Here is a 15,303-nt window from a genome sequence, read left to right as displayed (position 1 = left end):
CTGTGTCCTTGAGGCCTATAGAGCAGAGCATAGTGAGGAGGAGTTGGTGATCCACAAGTGTCAAATGCGGCAGAGAGATCCAGGAGAATCAGCAGAGAACAATGACCTTTGGATTTAGCTGTTACTAGATCATTAGAGACTTTAGTGAGGGCAGTTTCAGTGGAGTGTAAAGAGCGGAAACCAGATTGTAAGGGGTCAAGAAGAGAGTTATCTGAGAGATAGCGGATTAGACGGGAGTGGACCAAGCATTCCAAGAGTTTAGAGATGAAGGTAAGGTTAGAGACAGGTCTGTAGTTAGCCGTGCAGTTCTGGTCCAGGAATGGCTTTTTAAGTAAAGGGTCATGATTGCATGTTTAAATGAGGAGGGAAAGATACCTGAAGAAGGGGATGGAGGGATGGAGTACACGCAGATGACATGGCATCTACAATCACAAACTTCAACACAATTGAGAGTTTTGGGCTAGTTAGTTTGCAGAATGACAAGTGCTCAGAACCTCTGGGAACGCCTTCAAGACTATTGGAAAGCCATCCAGTTGAAGACCTGATGACGCTGCTTTACAGATACCAGAGGGTAGGTAAGGCTATGTGCGCACATTGAGTAAATGAATGCAGAAATTTATGCACCATGTCCGCATCTCTTTGCAGGAAAAATGCAGCTGCAAAAACATACGTTTTTTTATGTGTTTTTGCCCTGCGTTTTCTGACTGATTTGAGTGAGGTCAATGATGAAAAATGCATGCAAAAACGCACAGAGAATTGACATGCTGCTGATTATTTTCTGCACCAAATCTGCAAGTCAAAAATACTCAGTGTGTGCATCACACTTCAGGTTTCTCATTTACTTTGCTGGCATCAGGATTTCTTCAGGTTTTGATCGCAAATCTGCATGGCAAAAACACACCCAAAACACACCAAATCTGCAATGTGTGCACAAGCACTAAAAGCTGTCATCAGAGTAAAAGGGGGGTACTTTGAGGAATCCAAGGTCACACACATTCTTGTTTCACACACTTGTCCTTGTTTCCATATGTGTTCCTATATTCTAGTTGTGCCCAACGGTGGAGCATGTCGATTTGTGGAACCACTGTGTCACAGGGCCGGGCCTGGCTAGTAAGGGGTGCAACTAAGTGGATGGTGAAGACAGACTGGGCAGCAGGTAGCTGCCAGGTACCACTCCTAGGCAGATCCTGATGTTGCAGCTGCTAGGTTTGCGGACAGTGGTTAGGGCTAGATCTCTGTTCAGACTAGAAAATTCTGGCACCTCTATAGAACAGTTACTGACACGGATTTGGGCTTGGTTCAGATATGCAGGTCTAGGATACTGGATCAGGGTTTGGCCACACATGGACCGTGGGAAAATGTTCAAGACCTTGCCACTCTGGGACCAGAGTACGAGGTTGAGGCACTGTTCGCACTGGGATCAGGGAATGAGATTCAGGCACTGGCAGCTCAGGAACCAGAGAATGAGGTATAGGCACTGACCGCTCAGGAACCAGAGAATGAGGTACAGGCACTGTCCGCTCAGGAACCAGAGAATGAGGTTCAGGCACTGGCCGCTCAGGAATCAGAGAATGAGGCTCAGGCACTGGCCGCTCAGGAACCAGGGAATGAGGTTCGGGCACTGACCGCTCAGGAACCAGAGAATGAGGTACAGGCACTGTCCGCTCAGGAACCAGAGAATGAGGTTCAGGCACTGGCCGCTCAGGAACCAGAGAATGAGGTTCAGGTACTGGCCGCTCAGGAACCAGAGAATGAGGTTCAGGCACTGGCCGCTCAGGAACCAGAGAATGAGGTTCAGGCACTGGCCGCTCAAAAACCAGGGAAAGGGGTTCAGGCACTGGCCGCTCTGGAACCAGGGAATGAGGTTCAGGCACTGGCCGCTCAGGAACCAGGGAATGAGGTTCAGGCACTGACCGCTCAGGAACCAGGAAATGAGGTTCAGGCACTGACCGCTCAGGAACCAGGAAATGAGGTTCAGGCACTGAACGCTCAAGAACCAGGAAATGAGGTTCAGGCACTGACTGCTCAGGAACCATGAAATGAGGTTTACACATTATGACATATGCCTCTCAGCAACAGGCTGAGGGCATTTAGCAAAAGGAGCATGCTGCCATTTCAAGTGCGGGGGAGCGCACGTGCGCACTAGGTGCGCCACCAAGAGCTGTAGCGCACACGCACAGACCATGCTGGGGACCGCACCGGGGGCCGGGGCAGTGAGTAAGCTGGTGTCCCTGCATAGCGGGAGAAGGGGACAACATGAAGGAGCGTCGCAGTTGTTATGCTCCCTTCATTTTGAATCTACAATGTACACATTCCTAAAAGAACATAGAAAACCATCGCATGACCGATACGGTGTATACACATATGATTTTTGATAAGCATGCATGTATCCATGTTATGAATGCAGGTTATTTTGCTTAATTACCAGAAACTTGACACGTTCTCGGGCTTCCTGTTGTGTGTCCTTACACCTCAATAGGTTCTGTACTAGTGTTTCACCCTGTAAGCTAAGGAGATCACGAGTAATACAGTCCGGAATGCAGCGTAAAATAAACACATTAATAAAACTAATGAATGTCACTCCCACACATGCCGTATGAAAGTGGTTGCAATAAACTGGGAATATGCTTGTAATGAGCGAAGATCAAAGCGCTCACATAAAGCCATGCAACCTAATTTTAGACTACTAAAAGAGACACATGTATGAATAACATCACAAATTTGCTTTATGACAGGGATGGTCAGCATAGTTCATTCCTAGACCCATGGTCATGACAATAAAAGTAAGCCGTGTAAACTGTCTGCAATATGTTCTTCATGTTCATAGGCAAGTTCTGAATGTATTGTGCAAACATTTATTGGGTTTTCATTCCATTTCATACTTTCCTTACTATAATTTTATAAAGACACCTTATTGTGTATATTGATTGGGTGATTGGCTTTGGAAGAAGCTTACCCTAGTACATGTGTATATGAAGCAGTCAGGAAGAGTTCATTTAACGGTTGTCCTCTCCTTAACAACCCCAATTTAATCGATTCAGGGCCCAAATGAAAAAAAGGCAAAAAAAAACAAAACAAACTATTTATATTTACTGTGCCACAACGATGTTGGCACCACTATTCCTGGTGGTGATATAACAATGTTGTGTCATGTGTCAGTTGCAGCCAATGAGCGGGTTTCTGCTATGCAATCTAAGACATCATGAGGCTCAGCAGGGTTGAGACCCTAATTCCAGCAATGTGTTACTTGCTGGTCTGCATGCTGTCATTTTAATACAATCACTGTTTTCTCTGCTGCAGATCTAGCAGAACTCAAATGCTGAGCCATACAGTGGCATGTAAACGTTTGGGCACCGTGGTCAAAATGACTGTTATTGTAAACAGTTAAGGTAAGTTGAAGATTAAATGATATCTAAAAGGCCTAAAGTTAAAGATGACACATTTCCTTTATATTTTAGGCAATAAATATATATATATATTTTCATCTTTTACATTTTAAAAATTACAAAAGGGAAAATTGTCTGATGAAAAAGTTTCGGCAACCTGCATGGCTAGTACCTAGTAGCACCCCCCTTTTGAAAGTATCACAGCTTGTAGCCAGCCAAGAGTCTTTCAATTATGGTGTGAGGGGTTTACATCAATTTTTCCTTAGAATATTCTTCCAGTTTTGTGATATTCTTGGGTTATCTTGCATGCACTGCTATTTTGAAGTCTAGACACAGATTTTCAATGATGTTCAGATCAGGGGACAGTGAGGGTCACTGAAAAACCTTCAACTTGTGTCATTTGAGGTAGTTTATTGTGGATTTTAACGTGTGTTTCGGATCATTATCCATTTGTAGAAGCCATCCTCTTTTCAACTTTGTGAAATAGAATATCAAAAAATAAATTCCAGAAAGTCACATTGTATAAATTATATAAATTTATTTGCATTTTGCAGTGAGAAATAAGTATTTGATCCTTCTGGCAAACAAGACTTAATACTTGGTGGCAAAACCCTTCACAGCAGACAGATGTTTTTTGTAGTTGATGATGGGGTTTGCACACATGTCAGGAGGAATTTTGGTTCACTTCTCTTTGCAGATCATCTCTAAATCATTATGATTTTGAGGCTGTCGCTTCGCAACTCCCTCCATAAGTTTTCTGTGGGATTAAGGTCTGGAGACTGGCTAGGCCACTCTACAACCTTAATGTGCTTCTTTTTGAGTCACTCCTTTGTTGCATTGGCTGTATGTTTTGGGTCATTATCTTGCTGGAAAACCCAGACACAACCCATTTTTAACGTCCGACGAACACCGTCGAACCCCATTGAAACCAATGGCAGGCAAACACAAACACATACAAACACATGGAAAACACATAGAAAACACCTTAAAAGGTGTCCAAAAGCAGACAAACTACTCAGAAGACACAACAAACACATGGAAAAGTCACAACTACATATAGTCATGCGAAAAGAAAAGAGGTGGAGGAGTAAAAGGAGGAGGAGACACAGATATAGGCATGTCATGCGCTTATAAAATCAAGAAAGGCTGGAGTAAAGATCTAAACTCACTGTACCAACACCCAGACGTCTTGACAAAAAAAATAAAAAAAGAAGTATCTTTAGGTAGAATGGCTGCGGGTCCATTCAGAACACTTTCCTTAGAAGACGTAGTGGTACCCCCGTTGTGCCAAAAAATGAACCCAATACATTCAGACTAATCCACCATTTGTCATATCCAAGGGGCAGGTCAGTAAACGACAACATCAACGCGGAACCAAGTACAGTACTATGTACTGTACCTCCTTTGACGAGGCAATCAGGCGGGTCAAGAAGTTGGTAAGGGGCACCCTAATGGCCAAAACAGACATTGAGGGGGCGTTCCGGTTACTACCTGTGCCTCCGAATAGTGTCCTCCCATAGATCACTGTTTGCCCATGGGGTGCTCCATATCCTGCTCACTATTTGAGGCGTTTAGTTGCTTCCTCGAATGTGTCGTCATGCACGTTTGTAAGGCGGCACATATTATCCATTACCTCGACAACTTCTTATGCCTGGGCCCAAAAGATTCGCCACAGTGTGAAAACACGCAGTAGTCCACCTGTGAGAAGGAGAGAGCTGGAGGGAGAGTGGACACCTCAGAGCCGAGGGGTTAGATTAAGAAAGAAAGAAGGCGGTGTACTCTGCTGAGTAGCAAGAAATTGCTACTAGGTCCAAAAGGATTTCCTGGGCCAAATGGCGTTAAAAAATAGTACTTAGGTAAACAGGCGGTGTAGCTTGCTTCACGAGTGGGGTACGCTGCTGAGTTGCACCAAATTCTACTAGGCCCAAAAGGATTTCCTGGGCTAGATGCCGTTACAAAATATGAAGACACAATCTTCTCTGCTCTGATAAGGGTATACCGTGAAGATTGGTAGAGCAGCTTAGTATACATTTTTTGCAAAAAACGTATCAACCAAATACCCTGTTTTTTACATCTTTTACTAGCACTTGCGGATTACTGCAACATTTTTTCAAACTGAGTGTTTTTGGTTTTACTATTCTCTTTTGTGTCTTCAGGTTTCTTGGTGGTGTGTGAACATGATCATACAGACTTGTTCACTGTGCAAGTAGCCCATGTGTTCCTGCCGTTACAAAATAGTAGTTAGGTGAACAGGCGGTGTAGCTTGCTTCATGGGTGAAGTACGCTGCTGAGTAGCACCAAATTCTATTAGGCCCAAAAGGATTTCCTGGGCTAGATGCCGTTACAAAATAGTAGTTAGGTGAACAGGCGGTGTAGCTTGCTTCATGGGTGGGGTACGCTGCTGAGTAGCACCAAATTCTACTAGGCCCAAAAGGTTTTCCTGGGCTAGATGCCGTTAAAAAAAAAATAGTACTTAGGTAAACAGGCGGTGGGTGGCTGGGCTACTCTGCTGACTAGCAGACACTGAAGCTTTGGAGCAGACCTCTGAATCCCAGGTCATAGTATGAGGAAACAACTCTGCAGACGACCCCACCCACCTGGAACTGACGATAGCAACGTCATGTAAAACTCAGCAAGGGGATTAATAAAAGAGTCCATTTTTTCCAAAAATTCGGCCACAGACACCACTTAAGTGGCATCAATTTCGCCACTTAAGTGGTTGGTGAGGTGATTTTCAAAAATCATCAAGCTTTTAGTCTCCTCAAGATGACACAGGGGTAGAAAAGTCCTTGCGGATCCAGGATTTGTTCATCTTGATGAACGTTAGTCTGTCTACATTGTCACTGGACAGCCGCGTGCGCTTATCTGTCAGCACACCACCAGCAGCGTTGAACACACGTTCAGAGAGAACGCTGGCTGCGGAGCACGACAAGATCTCCAAGGCGTGAGTGGCGAACTCAGGCCATTTTTCAAGATTGGAAGCCCAAAATGAGCAAGGGTCCAGTTCCACAGTCATGGCATCGATGTTAACTTGGAGATACTCTTGTACCATCCTCTCTAGGCGTTGGCTGTGTGTCAGACTTCTTGTCTCCTGTGGCCTTGCAAAGGATGGTCTAAAAATTTTTTGAAACGATTGGAAAAAATTCCTGTTACCACCAGATACGATGTTACTGTTACGGTTTGAGTGATGACTCGATAGTCCCACGGTTGGCAAGTTAGAACTCAGAGATTCACTATGTGCACCACTGGTGTTTTGTGGAAAAGCAGATGTTAGATTCTGTAACAGTCTCTGCTGATACTCCTGCATGCGTGAATCCCTTTCTATGGCAGGAATTATTTCGCCAAATTTGCTTTTGTACCGGGGATCTAAGAGTGTGGCAACCCAGTAGTCGGCATTACTTCGAATTCTGACAATCCGAGGGTCATGTTGCAGGTAGTGCAGCAAGAAGGCACTCATGTGTCTTTCGCATCCAGAAGGATCAAGTCCTTGTTGTCTTGGTGGTGGCGAGGTGAAAATCATGCTTCTTTCGTCAGCTCTCTCCCCCCAACCTCGCACAACAGAAATTTGATCAAGGTCTCCCTCATCTGATGAGTCTTCCATGCCCAGTGCCAGTTCGTCCTCCACTTCTTCCTCGCCTCCTGCACCTTCCTCAACAGTTTGGCTGCTACCATGCGCCCTCGGTAATCCCTCTCCCCCAGCCTCCAATGCCAGCCGCCTTGGTGCTGCCAACCTTCTTGACCTTGGAGATATGATCCCTTCCGCATACGACTCCTCCTGTTCCTCCTCCTCCTCCTCCTCCTCTTGTTCCACCACCTGACTCCGAACACTTTGTAAGGTGTGCTCCAGCATGTAAATCACTGGAATGGTCATGCTGATAATGGCATCGTCAGCACTAAACATCTTCGTCGCTATTTCAAAACTGTGCAGAAGGGTGCATAGGTCCCTGATCTGAGACCACTCCTGCAGCGTGATTTGCCCCACCTCTTGATCTCGTTCGCCCAGGCTATACGTCATAATGTATTGCACCAGGGCTCGTCGGTGCTGCCACAGTCGCTGCAACATGTGCAGAGTTGAATTCTACCGTGTGGACACATCGCATTTCAGCCAATGAACTGGCAGGCCCAACGACTTCTGTAGAGATGCAAGTCGTCGAGCTGCGGGATGCGAACGGCGGAAGTGAGCAAACAGCGACCGTGCCCTCTGCAGAAGCCCATCTAGTCCGGGATAGTGGGATAAAAATTGCTGGACAACCAGGTTAAAAACGTGAGCCATACAAGGCACGTGTGTGACATTGCTCCGGCGAAGGGCCGCACCCAGGTTTGCAGCATTGTCGCACACAGCCTTCCCTGGCTGCAGGTTGAGTGGAGACAATTGAGTGGAGACAACAATTGATGGAACTCGGTCTCCAGAGATGACCACAACTCCTCAGCTGTGTGACTCACATTTCCCAGACATTTCAATGTAAACACTGCCTGATGCCGTTGAGCCCTGGTGACAGCATAGTGAGGAGGTGTGCAGGATTCCTTCTGCGCAGTTACAACGTGGGTGGCATTACCAGACAGGCTTTGGGTGCAGGTGGAGGACCGGGAGGAGGTTGAGGAGGCAGAAGCAGTGGAGGAACTTCTAGATACAGAGGATCGACGAGCAACTCGTGACGACGGCAAGACTTGGGCAGCAGCCCCTTCTCCTGCTGTCGCCGTAGTTACCCAGTGCCAAGTCACTGACATGTAACGCCCCTGTCCATGTCTACTTGTCCAAGTGTCTGTGGTGAAATGCACCCTGTCACACAGAGAGTTTCTCAAGGAAGCGGTGATGTGTGCGACATGCTGGTGTAGCACAGGCACAGCTTTCTTTGAGAAGTAGTGGCGATTGGGCATCTGGTACTGGGGCACTGCGACGGACATAAGGTCTTGAAAATCCTCTGTGTCCACCAGGCGGAAAGGCAGCATTTCTGTAGCCAACAGCTTGCAGATGGAGAAGTTCAACCTCTTAGCTTTGTCATGGCTAGGAGGAAATGGTCTTTTACTTGTCCACATCTGAGGGACTGAGGGCTGGCTGCCGTGCTTAGACGGAGTTGAGTAGGGTGTCCCCGGCAAACTGCTGGTCTGTGAGTAAGGTGCAGGCGGAGATGTTATGTTGCCTTGATCAAAATGTGGTGTCGATGTCGGAGAGTGCTCAACACCAGCAGGTGTTTCCACTTGCAAATGTCCTGACGACCTGCCAATCACACTGGCTGTTGCGGGTAAAGAGGTGGAAGGTCTCCATCCAAAACCATGTGTGACTGCTGTCCCCACAGTCACAGAGGATGAAGAGGACGCGGATGCACTCTTGATGGGGCAGACGGTGGTTGAACCGGCCCACTAGGCCGCATTGTAGCACAGTGAGCGTCCCACTGCAACTTATGCCGCATATCCATGTGACGGTTCATGCATGAAGTACTCACGCTAGTGATTTTTTGGCCTCTACTGAGATTTTGTTGACAAATCTTACAGACAACATGAGTTGGGTCATCCTTTGCGATGTCAAAAAATGCCCAGGCTATGCAACGCTTAGAGCCCGTGCGACCTGAAGAGCCACCACGACTTCTGGTCTGAGGCACAGTTAGGGTTGAGGATGCAGTTGTTGACGTGCCTCCAGTACTCCGTCTCTGTCCAGGAAGGCGCACCGTTACCTCGTCGTCAGACTCGTCTCTAGCATCCTCCTCCACCTCCTCTGCTGACCTCATGGACTGGCGGACTGGGGGTTGACAGTGAGTGGGGTCTACAACCTCGCCATCATCATCCTGTGTGTTCTCACACCCGTCGTCATCAGAGCCAGCCGCTTCCTGCCCCGACTGAAAAGTCAAGTTTTCGTTCCAATCAGGTATCTCAGTCTCATCATCATCTTCCTCATTGTCTCCACCAACAGGAGTTACAGTTTGGGAACAAGGGTCTACATTATGCTCAGAACCTTCTTCACCTGGGCCTGGATCCGACTCACAAAGATTCTGGGCATCAGTGCAGATCATTTCCTCGTCTGGATTCACAGAAGATCTGGAGCAGACCTCTGATTCCCAGGCTATAGTATGCGTAAACAGCTCTACAGACTCAACCATGTGTGTTACCCCATGCTCAGACGGACAGCTGGAGACTTGGGAGCTGTAAGGAACCAAGTGCGATTGGGCTGACAACTCTGAGGACTGGAGTAGTTGTGATGTTGAAGTTGACATGGAGGAGAGCCCACTTGAACGAGCACTTGATATCCGTTCAAGCACCTGCTGTATTTGTGCCTCATCTGGAATTTTTGGCGATGCTTGTAGCGATGGTCGTAAGAAAGGGATCATATCAGATTGTCCATGAAAAGAAGTAGACATTTTACTTTGGCTGGAAGATGGTCTTTCTTCTGCAGATGTTACTGTTGCTTTACCACCTACCCCACGGACACAACCTTTTTTTCCCTTTCCAACACACCTATTCCCCTTTCCACCAGCAGCAGGCCTTTTGCCACTCATTTTAGTGCTTAATCAATTGGCAACTCTGTATCTGTAGTTGTTGGCCCAACAACCGTTGGATGAAAACTGAGTGGCCAAACTGTGGTACTAGGCCCAAAACTAGATGCAGTGAAAATTGAGATACACAGGCGGTATAGTTTGTTTCACAGGTGGGCTACTCTGCTGACGTGCAGACACTGCTCCTAGGCCCTAAACTATTAACAGGATTAGATGCAGTGAAAATAGAGATACACAGGCGGTGTAGTTTGTTTCACAGGCGGGCTACTCTGCTGACGTGCAGACACTGCTCCTAGGCCCTAAACTATTAACTGGATTAGGTGCAGTGAAAATTGAGATACACAGGCGGTGTAGTTAGTTTCACAGGCGGGCTACTCTGCTGACGTGCAGACACTGCTCCTAGGCCCTAAACTATTAACTGGATTAGATGCAGTAAAAATTGAGATACACAGGCGGTGTAGCTAGCTTCACAGGCGGGCTACTCAGATGACTATCAGACAATGCTACTAGCCCAAAAGGATTGGCTGAGCTAGATTACACCAAATGCTGTGACAAACACTTGCACAGCACTGGCACAGACCTGCCTGGCAAACAGTGCTATCAACTGCTGTAACCTACCCTGAAAAGGGCTGATATTACAACTAGTCCAGACTCCTCCCGACTTCTTAAGGCTACGTTCACATTTGCGGTGCGTCGGGCGCAACCGCGGCGACACATGCGTCATGCGCCCCTATATTTAACATGGGGGCGCATGGACATGCGTTGTCTTGCGTTTTGTGATGCATGCGTCTTTTTTGGCGCAAGCGTCAGGGCGCAGAGGACGCAGCAAGTTGCATTTTTTTTGCGTCCAAAATCGGCCAAAAATGGACGCATGCGTCACAAAACAATGCGTTTTTGCATGCGTTTTGCGTTGCGTCGCCGACGCAACACACAACAACGCAAATGTGAACGTAGCCTTAACCTATCTCTCTGACAATTCGCTTCAAAAAAACACTCTTAGTCTGTATAGCGCCCACAGCAGCAGCGGTGCCGTCTAACACTAAGCTGCAGCAGTGAGGAAATGGTGGCGATGGGGCAAATGGCTGGTTCTTATAGGGCAAGGAGGACATGTGACATACACAGCCAATGACACATGCCCTTGCTTGTGTGCATCACATGCACATTGCTGTGTGTGTGCGCACTGCTGATAGGCTGAGAGACTGCACCGCCCCACTGTAAATGCGGGAAAGAAAAAAAAATGGAGATCGGCGTTATTTCAGCACAGATCTATCCCCCGCCCCCTATACACTGAAACAGTCTATTAATAATGATAAACAGTTTTAATGTGCAAATCAAGCTAGGCTTTTGGTGAACAAACAGTTATCGAACAGAAACTCGAACAGCCAAATTTTAGGCAAATTGTTCGGGTTCATCGAACGACTCAAACATCGCCCAAAACAGCTCGAATTTGAAATTGGCTAACATTTCGACTCGAACACCACTCATCTCTACTCCTAATTTTGTTCCTTTTTGGTCATAGATATTTTATAATTTACTTTTTTTAAGATTAGTTATCATTTACTGGTTGTTCAATGGCACGTCATATTGCAGTTTTAAATGTTTGTTTATTATTTATCGTGATGCATATCCCGCGTTATGTATGGTATGTTATGCCGTTTACCGATCAGAGTAATTCATTTTATATTTTGATAGATCGGGGGTTTCTGAACGCGGCGATACCAAATGTGTGTGTGTATATCTATATACATAATTGTCTAAGGGGTACTTCCATCTGTCTGTCCTTCTGTCACGGTTATTCGTTGGCTGATTGGTCTCGGCAGCTGCCTGTCATGGCTGCCGCGACCAATCAGCAACGGCCACAGTCCGATTAGTCCCTCCCCTACTCCCCTGCACTCACTGCCCGGCGCCCGCTCCGTAATCCCCTCCACTCACCGCTCACACAGGGTTAATGGCAGCGGTAACGGCCCGCGGTGTAACGCACTCAGTTACCGCTGCTATTAACCCTGTGTGTCCCCAACTATTTACTATTGATGCTGCCAATGCGGCATTAATAGTAAAAAATATGTCATGTTAAAAATAATTAAAAAAAACAAAAAACCTGCTATACTCACCCTCCGCCGCCTTTCTCGCTCCTCTCCACGCTCCCGGGACCACTCCATTGCAAGCGGCAGCTTCCGCTCCCATCCCAGGGCTGGTGTGCGACAAGGGCCTGCCGTGATGTCACGGTCAGTCATGTGACCGCGACGTCATCATAGGTCCTGCTCACACCAGCCCTGGGACGGGACCGCAAGCTGCCGCTTGCAATGGAGCGATCTCGGGAGCGTGGCGAGGAGCGAGAAAGGCAGCGGAGGGTAAGTATAGCAGGACTACAACGGGCTATAGGTGAGTATATGTTTATTTATTTTTTTTAAGTCTCTATACTACGTGCCTCTGTGCTGGGCAATATACTACGTGACTGGGCAATATACTACGTGGCTCTGCTATATACTATGTGGCTGGGCAATATACCATACTACGTGGGCTGTGGTATATACTATGTGGCTGGGCAATACGTGACTGGGCAATATACTACATCGCTGGGCAATATACTACATGGCTGGGCAATATACTACGTTGCTGGGCAATATACTACGTGGCTGGACAATATACTACGTGGCTTGGCAATATACTACGTGGCTGGGCAATATACTACGTGGCTGGGCAATATACTACGTGGCTGGGCAATATACTACGTGGCTGGGCAATATACTACGTGGCTGGGCAATATACTACGTGGCTGGGCAATATACTACGTCACTGGGCAATATACTATGTCACTGGGCAATATACTACATTGCTGTGCAATATACTACGTGGCTGGACAATATACTATGTCGCTGGGCAATATACTACGTGACTGGGCAATATACTACGTCACTGGGCAATATACTACGTGGCTGGGCAATATACTACGTGGACATGCATATACAGTGGGGCAAAAAAGTATTTAGTCAGTCAGCAATAGTGCAAGTTCCACCACTTAAAAAGATGAGAGGCGTCTGTAATTTACATCATAGGTAGACCTCAACTATGGGAGACAAACTGAGAAAAAAAACCCCAGAAAATCACATTGTCTGTTTTTTTATCATTTTATTTGCATATTATGGTGGAAAATAAGTGTTTGGTCAGAAACAAAATTTCATCTCAATACTTTGTAATATATCCTTTGTTGGCAATGACAGAGGTCAAACATTTTCTGTAAGTCTTCACAAGGTTGCCACACACTGTTGTTGGTATGTTGGCCCATTCCTCCATGCAGATCTCCTCTAGAGCAGTGATGTTTTTGGCTTTTCGCTTGGCAACACGGACTTTCAACTCCCTCCAAAGGTTTTCTATAGGGTTGAGATCTGGAGACTGGCTAGGCCACTCCAGGACCTTGAAATGCTTCTTACGAAGCCACTCCTTCGTTGCCCTGGCGGTGTGCTTTGGATCATTGTCATGTTGAAAGACCCAGCCACGTTTCATCTTCAATGACCTTGCTGATGGAAGGAGGTTTGCACTCAAAATCTCACGATACATGACCCCATTCATTATTTCATGTACCCCGATCAGTCGTCCTGGCCCCTTTGCAGAGAAACAGCCCCAAAGCATGATGTTTCCACCACCATGCTTTACAGTAGGTATGGTGTTTGATGGATGCAACTCAGTATTCTTTTTCCTCCAAACACGACAAGTTGTGTTTCTACCAAACAGTTCCAGTTTGGTTTCATCAGACTATAGGACATTCTCCCAAAACTCCTCTGGATCATCCAAATGCTCTCTAGCAAACTTCAGACGGGCCCGGACATGTACTGGCTTAAACAGTGGGACACGTCTGGCACTGCAGGATCTGAGTCCATGGTGGCGTAGTGTGTTACTTATGGTAGGCCTTGTTACATTTGTCCCAGCTCTCTGCAGTTCATTCACTAGGTCCCCCCGCGTGGTTCTGGGATTTTTGCTCACCGTTCTTGTGATCATTCTGACCCCAGGGGGTGGGATTTTGCGTGGAGCCCCAGATCGAGGGAGATTATCAGTGGTCTTGTATGTCTTCCATTTTCTAATTATTGCTCCCACTGTTGATTTCTTCACTCCAAGCTGGTTGGCTATTGCAGATTCAGTCTTCCCAGCCTGGTGCAGGGCTACAATTTTGTTTCTGGTGTCCTTTGACAGCTCTTTGGTCTTCACCATAGTGGAGTTTGGAGTCAGACTGTTTGAGGGTGTGCACAGGTGTCTTTTTATACTGATAACAAGTTTAAACAGGTGCCATTACTACAGGTAATGAGTGGAGGAAAGAGGAGACTCTTAAAGAAGAAGTTACAGGTCTGTGAGAGCCAGAAATCTTGATTGTTTGTTTCTGACCAAATACTTATTTTCCAACATAATATGCAAATAAAATGATAAAAAAACAGACAATGTGATTTTCTGTTTTTTTTTTTTCTCAGTTTGTCTCCCATAGTTGAGGTCTACCTATGATGTAAATTACAGACGCCTCTCATCTTTTTAAGTGGTGGATCTTGCACTATTGCTGACTGACTAAATACTTTTTTGCCCCACTGTATAAATACATACACACACCTTGAGCAAGTGGTAAATCTAAATTTAATGTCAATATATTTTACATAGTGAATCCTTATGCCAAAAGGAACAACAAATCTGAGGGGTAAGATTAACAATTTGCAAAGTTCATTTTTCCTTGGCACCCTAATTATATATATACTAGATGGTGGCCCGATTCTAACGCATTGGGTATTCTAGAATATGCATGTCCACGTAGTATATTGCCCACCCACGTAGTATATTGCCCATCGACGTAGTATATTGCCCAGCGACGAAGTATATTGCCCAGCCACGTAGTATATTGCCCAGTTACGTAGTATATTGCCCATTTACGTAGTATATTGCCCAGCCACGAAGTATACAGCACAGAGCCACGTAGTATATTGCACAGCGACATAGTATATTGGCCAGCCACGTAGTATATTGCCCAGCCACATAGTATACAGCACAGAGCCACGTAGTATACAGCACAGAGCCACGTAGTATATTGCACAGCGACGTAGTATACAGCACAGAGCCACGTAGTATATTGCACAGCGAGGTAGTATATTGTCCAGCCACATAGTATACAGCACAGAGCCACGTAGTATATTGCACAGCGACGTAGTATATTGCCCAGCCTTGTAGTATACAGCACAGAGCCACGTAGTATATTGCCCAGTGACGTAGTATATTACCGAGCCACGTATGTCACAGGTTAAAAAAATAAAAAATAAACATACTCACCTAACGATCCGAGGGCCCCTTGTAGTTTAACATACTCACCATTCTGGTCGCTGCTCCTCAGCGTCCCGTCTCTCCGCCTCTTGGGATCCAATGGAGCTGTGCAGATGGGCGCGCGGCTGCCGCCATCT

The 15,303-nt window shown here is 46.4% G+C and overlaps 1 protein-coding gene across 3 annotated transcripts in view; it reads right to left on the bottom strand.

The window, feature by feature from the left end:
* Nucleotides 1-15,303, bottom strand: part of COA1 (cytochrome c oxidase assembly factor 1) — a 152,339-nt gene that overhangs the window by 73,135 nt on the left and 63,901 nt on the right. Inside the window, exon 3 of one of the 3 annotated variants that reach the window (XM_069730183.1) lies at nt 2,426-2,507. The exons of the other annotated variants lie outside the window; for them this stretch is intronic. The gene's annotated coding sequence lies outside the window, so the exon portion shown is untranslated. The remainder of the gene's footprint in view (nt 1-2,425; nt 2,508-15,303) is intronic. 3 annotated transcript variants of the gene reach the window in all.

Source organism: Ranitomeya imitator, chromosome 6, assembly GCF_032444005.1.
Source record: "Ranitomeya imitator isolate aRanImi1 chromosome 6, aRanImi1.pri, whole genome shotgun sequence".
Classification (NCBI taxonomy): Eukaryota; Metazoa; Chordata; class Amphibia; order Anura; family Dendrobatidae; genus Ranitomeya; species Ranitomeya imitator.
The sequence above is the reverse complement of the archived record's forward strand: the minus strand, read 5'-3'. Positions and strand labels throughout refer to the sequence as shown.